We start from the raw sequence: 12,112 nt of genomic DNA on the forward strand, positions 1-12,112 counted from the left end.
TAAACATAAATCCTGTGCCAGCCTAAACTAGGAATTGTCATGTGTGTATGTGCATGTGCCCATGCACATAGAATATAAGACACATTCCATGCCTTTAGCAAGCTTACAGTCTGTAGAAGGATGGGGCATCATGAGTAATTGGTTAGAAAACGGTACAAGATAGGGCACCTGGGTGGCTCAGTTGGTTAGGCAGAATAGCCATGGTGGGAAAGTAACATTTTTCATGCAGTATTCTTTTGGAACAGTGCTAGTGTGTACAATTGAAAATAAGTGAGTTAGTTTCTTAGGGCTGCCCTGACAGCACAGCCCAAACTGGGTAGCTAAAAACAACAGAGATTCATTGTGTTGTGATTCTGGAGACTAGAAGTCTAAAATCCAGGTGTTGGTGGAGACATGACCTCGGTGAAACTTCAGAGAAATCCTCCCTTGCCTTTTCTGGCTTCTGGAGATTTGCTGGCTGTCCTTGACATCCTTGGCTTGCAACTGCATCTGTTGTCCCCTGGTGTTCTCCCTGTGTGTCTCTGGCTTCATATGGCCATCTTCTTCTTCTTCTTCTTCTTTTTTTTTTTAAAGATTTTATTTATTTATTTGACAGAGATCACAAGTAGGCAGAGAAGCAGGCAGAGAGAGAGGAGGAAGCAGGGTCCCTGCTGAGCAGAGAGCCCGATGTGAGGCTCGATCCCAGGACCCCAGGATCATGACCTGAGCAGAAGGCAGAGGCTTTAACCCACTGAGCCACCCAGGCGCCACTTTATGGCCATCTTCTTAACAAGGACACCAGTCTTACTGGAGTAGAGGCCCACCATACTCCAGTATGACCTCATCTTAACTAATTGCATCTGCAGGTACCCCTTTTCCAAATAAGGTCACGTTATGTGGTACTGTGGCTACAACTTAAACATTTAGGGGGGCAGGGTAGCACAGTTCACCTCATAACAAAAAGTAATATCAAAGTCTATAGGTGTATATACCAAGATATGCAGAAGTTGCCCTTGGTGTCAGATGATGCCTTCTTACGAATAACTTCCATAGCCATGCTCATTGGTTACGGGGTGAATGACAACTGCAAGGAAGGGAAGCTTTCCTGGCTATTTGTGTTAATTGGCTGCTTCTGTCTCTGGGCTTTGGTATTCCACGCCTTGGTAGAGTTCTTCTTATAGACAGTAGTATGTACTAACTATGTGGCTTTGGTCTTCCTGGTTAAAAATCCACAAAGTAATTTGTGGATCAGGATATTTCTAAGGATGTTTTGGGTTTTTTGTTGTGATAACGCTGCATAACAGCCTCCAAATCTTAGTGGCTTAGAACCACAATAATTTATTTCACATTCATAAATCGGCAGACTGACTGCGGTTTGGCTGCTCTTGGTTGGGTTTGGCAGGGGTGAGCTGGCCTCCAAAGTTAAGGTAGGAGTGCAGGTCTGTTCCACGCAGAACAGGGAAGCAGGGCTGAAGAAGGAAAAATTGGTACCTGGAGCATTCCCCTCTGAAGGAGAGCAGACCTTTGCCAAGCCTCTTAGAGCCTCAAGTTGAATTAGGTACACTGTTAGCTCTCAGTCTGTTGGTCAAAACAAGGCACCTGGCCAGGTGGGTGGAGATGCACCATCTGCATAGTCGTGCAGAGCACCACAAGGTGGCATAGCAGAGAGTGTGGCTGTATATTTTTCTCACAGGGAGCAGGTGCATCATTGAGAACAGCAGTCCAGTCTGCTAGAGGGCAATTTTTCTTGCGAATTCTACAAGAACTTTTATGTGAAGCAACTTAATAAACCTTCAGAAGAAAATGTATTAAACCATAGACTTGGTTTCTTAACGCAGTCTCTTGGAAAATTATAGTTGAAGCCACATACATTTTTTTTTTCTTCCAAGTAGAGGTCATGGTACTTCACAAAACTGATTTAATTTCATGTTGGGGAGATTTCCTGCCCCTTAGACACTTTTCATTATGCCTTCCTCCTGAAACCATACTTGTGTATTCAGCACATTTTCGATTGTACTGACCAAAGCACTACGTGACCCTCTCCGTCGTCTTTGAGACGTCCGAGGCCGAAGCCGGTAGACTCATCGTCCTCTTGAGCATGCTCTGATGGGGAACATTTTCATTAAGGGTAAAACTGTTTCTGGTTTCCAGATATGATTGTTAATCTTGTAGCACTGTTGAAATAGAACCATGAATGGTTGTTTTCAATGTGTCCTACTTCAGGCACCTTTCCTAACAACACTGGCCCATGTGACCTGGCCCTTTTCTTTCCACTAATGCTTCTCTGTGCGTAAACACATTTTACCAGTCATTAATTTTTATCATACCCATTTTTGTCTGATTGCTTTATTTATGTTAATTTTATCTCGTCAAAAAATCAAAAGTTTTCTTAGTGTCTATTGAGTCCTTTTTTGTATTCATAGGTTTTAGATAAATGGTACAGCGGTACAGGAATAAAAGAAGTTTTTGGTAAATGCTTACTGAATTGAAGAGATTGCATATAAATATGTGACAAAGCACTATTTTGAAGTAAATATAAATTATTTATTGCCTCCTTAATCTCCAAGTAAATAAATATATTGTAAGTACATTAAGAAGAGTAATAATTCAATTATTTTTTAGTTTGCATTTTTACAAGTATGAGCATATGCTGGTGTATTTTGAAAATGCATTCAACTGCAGATACTATCCATAAGAGAATGAAGAAGTGTGTCACCCTTTCTATAGTGAAATAGTTTACCTGGTAGAGTGAACTTGCATGTCTCTTGATAGTTCAAAAGACACTCAAATCGAATTGTCGAAGTGTTTGACGCCCATAAACTGTATGTTCTTTGTAAAGGCATCCCATTTATGACATCTTTTATCTATTAAATTTTATTGGTTTTGTTTGCATCAGTTCCCTCTACTTCAGATCTAGCAAATAGGCACCCTCCACCTAATTCGTCTTTGAGATCATCAGGGGGATCTGGCAGTGCTAGAGCAGTAGGGATGTCCCCAGAAACCACTTCGGTGGATGATGCAGGCAGCAGATTTTCCCCCACTCTTGAGAAAGACAATCATGCATGTAACAGAGGCCCAATAAATAGTGATTGATGGTGAGAAAGAGGAAGTTTTCTCTGTGTATGAGAAATGAGTTTGGCAGAGTAGACTCTGTTCTGTTTTCATTGCCTCTAGTAACTTTCTGTATGACTTTCTGCATATTTTTCTCCTCTAATCTGTCTTCGTGCACTGGTAGAAAACTGTACAAAATGGAACTCTTATACTCTTGTGAATATTAATGAGAGAATGCATGCAGTACATTACAAGCCTCTCATAGAATTTTTATAGAATCATGGTTTTTAGTTCTAGAAAGGACCTATGATTTCAGTCCCTAGGAAAAAAGGACACTTGTAACAAAAATAAAGAGGGGTGTTTGGGTGGCTCTGTTGTTAAGCATCTACCTTCTACTCAGGTCATGATAACCAGGGTCCTGGGATCAAGCCCTGCATTGGGCTTACTGCTGGGATGGGGTGGAGGATCCTGCTTCTCCCTCTTCTCCTCCCCCTGCTTGTGTTCCTGTTCTCACTCTCTGTCAAATTAATAAATAAAATCTTTAAAAAATCAGTAAAGAGGGGCGCCTGGGTGGCTCAGTGGGTTGAGGCCTCTGCCTTCGGCTCGGGTCATGGTCCCAGGGTCCTGGGATGGAGCCCCGCGTTGGGCTCTCTGCTCGGTGGGGAGCCCGCTTCCTCCTCTCTCTCTCTCTGCCTGCCTCACTGCCTACCTGTGATCTCTATCTGTCAAATTTAAAAAAAAAAAAAAATATTTAAAAAAAAATCAGTAAAGAAATGTTATTTTATGAGATTGATGTGCTACCTACTGTGCTAAGGAGGCAAAAAGAGTAACTTCCACTTTCTGATTCTCTGTCTTTACTAACTTTCAGTGGAAAAGTAATTGGATCGGCAGAAGATTACATTTCATAACAGAACCAAATGAAAGATCAACTAAGAAACATTTCTGTCTTATTCAAAGTTATGTCATTACTTCTGTCCTTAAGATGTAAGAGGTAATCCATTTAGTTTAGTGAATTAAGGGAGTGTGCTTTCCAGTTAGCTCTTTAAGTCTAATTCGGTGCAGTAAATATTTGTTCAATAGACATGTCACTGCAGTGCTTTTATTAACGAATAGTAGTGACTAGCGTGAACACAGTTCAGGATTACATCCTAAAAGACAACTGGCCAGAAAGCTGGGTGTTCACACTCTTGTTCTTCTTACTGGTGGGTAAATGCAGGAAGAACCAGGCAGCTAAAGCAAAAAGTCTGTGTAGAGAGCTAGTCTAGCGTTAGAGGCTATTACTAGTGGGTTTGACTTTGGAATCAGGTAAAGCTCATTATTCTGGCTCTCACTCTGTGGCTGTTTGACCTTGATTAAGTTCTTTAACCTTTCTGAACTTCAGATTCTTTATCTGGAAAGGATTAAGAACATTAACTCTCTCATACACTCCTAAAGATTAAACAGTGTAACTGCATCAAACAAAAAAACTTGCTGCATGTGGTTAATGTTCAGTAAATGTTTAACTTTTGCAATTGGTGTCATCTTTATAGTCCTGAAGCTGCCTAGCTTCAGTTAGTTTCCTATACGATTGTTCTGTTTGGGACAAATTTGAATCTAGCTCTTCTGGTGGTGTTTGTGAATGTTTGAACATTTGGGCTCGCTGGATAGAGTTTTCTGTTCCATGGAGCACTAGACTCTAATAGACACCTTTGGGACACATTTAGTCTCTTATAATAGCCCTTTGCGGATAAGGACGTCGAGGACCAGAAAAACTGAGTAAATTGCCCAAAGTTACATACTTCGGAGATGCTGGAGTCTGGATGTTAACCAGGCCCGTCCTGTTCACTGGTGCTGCAGTGCCCTGATAGAGTGGGTCAGAGAGGTCAGGTGAAGCACGAGCATCTTGGAAACAGAGAACTTCTTGTGTGTGGAGTTTATAAAATCTCAGCTTGGAAGTAATTTTTGAAATTAAACATTTTTAATTAAAAAATTTAAGTATTAGTTTCCCTACAGACCTTCACTTTCCTCTGTAATAGTAGCTCTCCATGAGTTTAGTATCCATCCTCCCCCCAACCAGCACCCCTCCTTCCCCTGACCAGGTTGCAGTTTTGTTTCCCACGGTTATCAGAGGAAGCGGGGCACTACTGCTGTTTAGTTGAGGGGGAGGCAGAAGTGTCCTGTCAAATGCTCTATAATGAGCGGGACAGTTCTAGACAACAAGGAATTGTCCCTTACACTCAGGTATTTTATATCTTCTGTAGGACCTATGTGACTGTTTATTGGGACATTCTCAAGAAAAGAGAATAGCTTTAAGTTACCATGTTTAGAAATACCCAGTTATTCTTCATAGCACTAGTTCTTATTCTAATGTTCTCTGTACCCCAACCCCTCCATTACCCACTCTCCCTGTCCCCCCCATCTCGGTTTTTTTGTTTTTAAGATTTTATTTATTTATTTAACAGAGAGATACACATCGAGAGAAGGAACACAAGCAGGGGGAGTGGGAGAGGGAGAAGCAGGTTTCCCACTGAGCAAGGAGCCCAACGCAGGGCTTGATCCCAGGACCCTGGGATCGTGACCCAAGTTGAAGGCAGACACTTAACGACTGAGCCACCCAGGCGCCCCTCACCTCAGCTTTTTCATTTGCTTATACTTCTCATTTGTAATGAAATCGTTTCTGCTCCCATCTCTCCTATAGCTAAACTTGCCCTGTAGAAACAGGTGCAAGCGTCTGAGTATTTCATTATGTCTTTTAGTGAACTAGTGCCCAAGAATCTGCTTATTGAAATAGCTGTTATAAATGACTTTCCTTTGGGGCATTATATTGCTTTCATAAAATTTGGTGTATATTAGCTATGAACTTCATTTCAATATCATAATGGGCATATTGTGAAATACCTATTTATTTAGAGGAGGGGTGTTGATTTTGACAAGGTTGAGAACTGTGGATCTATAGCTCAGTCACTTTTGGAGATCAAGAAGCCGCCCTATCCTGAGGTGGCTGTTTGCATCTGTCTGTAAAACAGTTCTTCCTTATGTTGAACCAAAACCCCTCTCCCTACATATCTAATGCCCAGTCCCAGGTATTCCCCCTCAAAGGTGTACTGGTACAAGCCTAAATCCATGACCAGATAAGATCTTTCAGACATTTGAATATAGATGTCAGTTCACTCCAACTCTTTGTAGGCGAACCCTGACCAGCTCCTTTGACTATTAGTCTTAAAGCTTAGTTTCATGTCACTTAACCACCCTGGTTGCTCCACTTGCCTTCTAGTTCTCCTATAGTGGAAGAGTAGAGTTAAATGTAGTCATCGTGATATATTCTAATCCTCAAGAAGGGTGGCACAGACCATCATAATCTTCTTTATTCTGGGTTGATTAAATGGGGTGTTTTGTTTGCCTTGTTCCGTTTTTGGAAGGCAGGGTGGTGGAATGTCACTACTGGGTATATGGAGTTTACTGTCACCTAAGATGGCAGGTCATACTCGCTGTGCTACTGCTGAGCCGTCTCTCTCATTCCTTAGCTCCTCACCCAGATGTACAACCTCAGGTTCATATGAGGTGAATTCCACCTTCCTACAGACAGCTGACATCTGTCTGAATCCAAATGCTGTTATCCGGGATGTTACTGATCCCTCTTCCAAAAGTCTAATAAGGAGGTCCCTGTTGTCATTCAAGTCGGTGGTAAATTTACTGATGAGGAAAGGGGCTAAGAACAAATATTGCATTAAGCTATTAGCGTCCTCCCTCCAGGCTGAAGATGGAGGTCAGCTCCGGGCTCTGGGTTGAGGTCAGTCAGTTGGTCAGCTCAAACCTCTTGGTACAGGGGTTCAGTGCTTTTCTTTATCCACGTAATCATCGAAGCATCCACCCATGTCCAACCCACATTTCTCCATCTTATCCACAAGCAGATCAAGAGAAACTTACCAAATGCCTTTAAGTATAGTTACATTATATTTTACTTCATTTCCTTAATGTATGAGAATAATAGCTATGTCTAAGAGGGAAATTAGGTCAATGTAATTTGAGTACGCCACCATTCCCTGAACTTCCTTCCCTCCACCAGCCCTGCACTCCAGCCACCCCAGACCACTCAGGATTCTCTGGGACCGCACAGTCCCCAACATGGCTCGCCCGGCCTCCGTCTGCCTAGTGAGCCCAGCCTCAGTAGGGCTTCTTTGGGGAAGCCCCTGCTCCTCCTCCATAGCCCAGCTCTGCCATCGCCTGCGGAGGTTCCTTGACTCTCCTTCCCTTCTTAGTAGTTAGTTGCTTCTCTCTGTGCTCTGCCAGTATCAGGGGACTTGCCAGCTGCTGTACCAGCTGATGGGTTTAGCTTGCCTGTTCACCTGAGCTTCTTGGCCTGTGAATGCTGGTGTTCATCTTTTATCTCCAGCAGAGTACTTGGTCCAAGATAAGACAAGACCCCTTTAAGAAGGGGTCTGCCTATTTGTTATTGTTCCACTGAATGGTTAGTTTTCTGTAAACAGTCTCCACCCCAGGTTTCACTGCCTCCTCTTCCAAGTCCTGGCTAACCTGCCTGTTGCGATCATTTCTAAAGTTTTGCTGGGAATCTGTGTGATCTGCAGTGTGTGATTTACACAATCTCTTTCTAACTTTTGAAAATTAAAATGTATTTGTCCATTGTCATGCTGCTGGCACTTTCCACATCTTTGATAATTCCTGACCCTACTAGTGACTTTTTAGAAATCTCATTTGCACATTCTCTTCCTAGATGAAACATGTAAAATGATCTAACTAGCCTAGAGATGGGTCTTCATTTAAATTATCTAGGAGCTTTGGGTATCTGGATGCTAAGTCAGTTAGGCATCTGCCTTTGGCTCAGGTCATGATCCAGGGTCCTAGGATCAAGGCCTGCATCAGGCTCCCTGCTCTGGGAGTCTGCTTCTCCCTCTACCCCTCCCTAATGCTTGTGTGCTCTCTCTTTCTCATCCTCTCTCCCATGCTCTCTCTATCTCTCTCAAATAAATAAAATCTTAAAATACCTAGGAGCTTTGATGAAATCTCTCTACTTCTCCTTTTTTTCTTTTTAAGTGAACTCTGTGCCCAATGTGGGGCTTGAACTCTGGACCCCAAGATTGAGAGTTGCATGCTCTATGGACAACCAGCCAAGTGACCCTCTTTATACTTGTCTTAAATCAAACTCACATTGGTTTAATTCTTTTCAGCTAATTCTAGTTCCTTAAGCGAAGAATAGTGCCACAAGAGCTGATGAGTTCTCCATTCATGTTGCCATCCACTGGCTTTGCCCCATTTTCCCAAGCAGCCGAGACCATTGGCCTGTCCTTGATCATCACCTTGATTCAGACGTAACTTTTTAGCTCTTGGTTCTGTTCTACGTTCTGTTTTCTGTTGTTTTGGTTTTGTGACAAACATTTGTCTACTTGGGGGCATTATCTCCTGGTTGCTCCGCTTACATGTTTGTGGCAGCCTTTCCTATCTGTTGCTCTATTTTCCCAGGTTTCTTGTTAAAGAAGGTATTCAAATTCAGACCTTGGTTAATGCTGAAATTTAAATATCCTTCCTTTGTTTAGATGACTGTGGCTTTGAGAAACACTGAACACCTCTTCTATTTCTGTAGAAGTATAAGTATTCTTGAGGGGGATATGTCTGCATAGAAAGGTACAGTTTGGTCTGTCCCCCAAGGGGCCAAACATAGTGTGACCAAGCCTCAAAGCATGTTTTTGTCATTATTTCATGTGTATAATAGGAAACATGTTGTGGGGAAAACAGTTGATGGACATCATAGGTACACTGGTGTTTTTCTAGTTCAGACTGGTTATACCTGAACATGCAAGGAACGGCAGGGTGTTAGATTCAGAGCCAGAAAGCCACCCTGGGCTACGTGGGTCCACGCTGGTTTGATGTACTCCAGGAATCTCCTGTCGCTCTGTGCTTAAATTCTTTTTGAGTGGCGCCATGGTCTCAAACAGGGAGCACTTTGCAGGTAATAACAGCAAATATTTTGTCTTCAACACAGTGCGTACAAGGTAAGGATTTTGTAGGTGCCTTTTTTATTTGCATAATGAAAGGATTTGGGGTTGAAATTGACCATCCTGATTTCAGATCACAAGAAGAACTATTCAGATAGAAGATTCATCTCGTGCTTACCTCATGAAATTCTTTTTGGTCTGTTATGTGCCATAAATGCAGGAGACTCTTGTAATTCAGTGTTTGGATGAGTCTAGAGTTTATTGATGTGAAGAAAAGTCAACATTAAATGAAAGAAGGGCTTTTAAGAAGCCCATTATGACCACTTATAATGGAAAATGTAGTTCCCATTAGAGATTGATTTAAGGAGCTCTGGTTCTTCGGTGAAGCATGAAGGCTGCTCTCTGGTGCTCCGTGCAAATCATTTTTATAGCATCCTTTGCCGCTCTCTTCCCGGTTAATCTGTTGGTGCGTCTGGACCTGAAAGGGCTGCATATGTCTTATTTGAGGAATACAAAAATCCCCAGACATTTAAAAGAAATCAAAGATTAGTATATTTTTTGTTTATCAAAGAGAAAACTTTAAAAAAAAAAAAAAAAGCTTCGCAAATTTTAAACAGATGGAACGGCACCCAGATGTCCATTCTTGGATCATTTAATCTTTCTCTCTTGTGCTTCTTCTTGTCAATATTTTTCCACTAGAACCAAATATTAGTTTCTGGCTCAGCTTGCAATATAAAAATTTTCCAATTAGATTGTTATGACCTCATTTTTATTCATGAGGAGAAATCTAATAAACAGGGATCATCACATATGGCGGCATGCAGGAGAGGAACTTTAAAATAAATCACCTGGGGCGCCTGGGTGGCTCAGTGGGTTAAGCCGCTGCCTTCCGCTCAGGTCATGATCTCAGGGTCCTGGGATCGAGGCCCACATCGGGCTCTCTGCTCAGCAGGGAGCCTGCTTCCCTCTCTCTCTCTCTCTCTCTCTCTCTGCCTGCCTCTCCGTCTACTTGTGATCTCTCTCTGTCGAATAAATAAATAAAATCTTTAAAAAAAATAAAATAAAATAAAATAAAATAAATCACCTGGCCCAGGGCAGGGATTCTCCTCTTTTCTGGAGTCGGAGAGAGAGACCGGTTTGCATCGATATCCCTCGCCCCCATGTTATTTATTTATTTATTTATTTGCCTCCAAGTAATTCTTAATTGTTGGTGGGGGGGGATTCTTAGATTTATATCAGTCTGCCATATAATTGACCTCTCCCCAACCTGGATTAATTCCTCCCTTAGCTTTTATATGGGTTTACGGCCTAGTTCTGTGTTAGGTATTTAGGGATGTAAAAGGAAATGGTGAAACATGGTGGGTTTTGTTTGACCTGAAGGCGCTTTTGGTTTGTGGCTGAGGAGGCTAAGAGAAGCAGCATGGTCACGCAGCGAATGACTCAGTGCTTCACGCTGAAAAAGCTCCCGAGGGAGAGAGAGGAGAGCACCCAAGTGGTCAGGGAAGGCTTTAGAGCAGAACTGGGCCTTGTGCTAGATCTGGTCAAATGGAGGAGTGTAGTCAAGTCACCTGAAGCTTGAAGAAGGAGTAAGGATTATGGTGTGGAGTCAGTGCGGGGGAGGGTGATGGTGAAGGGACCCCACTGGGTTCAGGCCACAGTGTGAGACTAAGCTCGGGAGAGCTGGACACCACTGTCTTTTCTTCTTTCTTTCATCACCCAGCTGCTTCTTCTTCTTTTAATTAACATATAATGTATTATTTGTCCCAGGGGTACAGGTCTGTGAATTATCAGGTTTACACACTTCACAGCACTCACCGTAGCACATACCCTCCCCACTGTCCATAACCCACCACTCTCTCCCTGCCCCCCACCCCAGCAACCCTTAGTTTGTTTCGTGAGATTAGGAGTCTCTTATGGTTGTCTCCCTCCCAATCCCATCTTGTTTCATTTTTTCCTTCCCCCCACAACCCTCCGCCCTGCCTCTCAAATTCCTCATATCAGGGAGATCATATGATAATTGTTTTTCTCTGATTGACTTATTTCACTCAGAATAATACCCTCTAGTTCCATTCCCATCATTGCAAATGGCAAGATTTCATTTCTTTTAATAGCTGCATAGTATTCCATTATATATATACACACCACATCTTCTTCTTTATCCATTCATCTGTTGATGGACATCTAGGTTCTTTCCATAGTTTGGCTATTGTAGACATTGCTGCTATAAACATTAGGGTGCACGTGCCCCTTTGGATCACTACATTTGTATCTTTAGGGTAAATACTCAGTAACATCACCTAGCTTCTTGAATGAACGCTCGTTCCTTGAGGCATGGCTTCTACCCCTACCCCTCTCCTGGTGCTGTCCTGTGGGATGGCTCAGTGGCCCCTTCCCCCCACATCCAGCTACATTTGCTCTGACCTGCAGACTCTGCTGAGGCTTTGGGTGCTGTTGATTCTAGACTGCTTTTTCTCACTCATTTCCAAATATTTCTGACTCCAAAGGTTATTGAAAGGCATCGAAGCATGCACCAAACTGGATTTAAATCATTTCTCCACCACAGCTGGTGCTGTGGAACTAGGGAAATTAGGATCTCTCAACCTCCATTTAGTGGAAATAAGGATACTGAACTTATATTGTGGTTGTAAGGATTAAAAGAGATAACGTGTGGATAATATGTTGAAGTAAATAACTTCTATGTAGGCAGGCATTATGATTGGTTTGCTTTTCTTACCTGGTAGCCAGTCTGTCCTTCTTGTCTGAACGTGTCTTGTTCTTTTTCTGTCCATACCTACACCCAGCTGATCCGTCTTTCTGGAATTTTCTCTCTCTTCTTTTTACCTATTGAAATCCTCACTGCCCTTAAAGACTTACTTCATCACCTTGATCCAAAGTGAACTTTGTGTCTTCTCTATTCTTACTATCTTTCTTTGGACAACTCCGAGTTACCACCTCACATTTTAGTGTTTGGCACACATCTTATTTTCCCTATTGTGTGATAAAGTCTTTGAGAAAGACACATCAGGCACATCAGGGACTTGGAGGTCAAGCCGTCAGTTCAGACTGTGATCCGTTGTTGCCATGGAGGGCTTTGTGCATAGCTGTCATGTTTGCAGGGTGTTACTGTATTTTTGCTTTCTTGCTTGTTTGCT

General features: G+C 42.4%; 1 protein-coding gene across 7 annotated transcripts in view; it reads left to right on the forward strand.

Moving 5' to 3' along the window:
* The window catches only part of NCOA7 (nuclear receptor coactivator 7), a 162,641-nt gene that overhangs the window by 20,596 nt on the left and 129,933 nt on the right, over positions 1–12,112 (forward strand). Inside the window, exon 1 of one of the 7 annotated variants that reach the window (XM_047732345.1) lies at positions 8,996–9,017. The exons of the other annotated variants lie outside the window; for them this stretch is intronic. The gene's annotated coding sequence lies outside the window, so the exon portion shown is untranslated. Of the gene's footprint in view, positions 1–8,995; positions 9,018–12,112 lie in introns of those variants that run through there. 7 annotated transcript variants of the gene reach the window in all.

The sequence above is a fragment of the Lutra lutra genome, chromosome 6, assembly GCF_902655055.1.
Source record: "Lutra lutra chromosome 6, mLutLut1.2, whole genome shotgun sequence".
Lineage (NCBI taxonomy): Eukaryota > Metazoa > Chordata > Mammalia > Carnivora > Mustelidae > Lutra > Lutra lutra.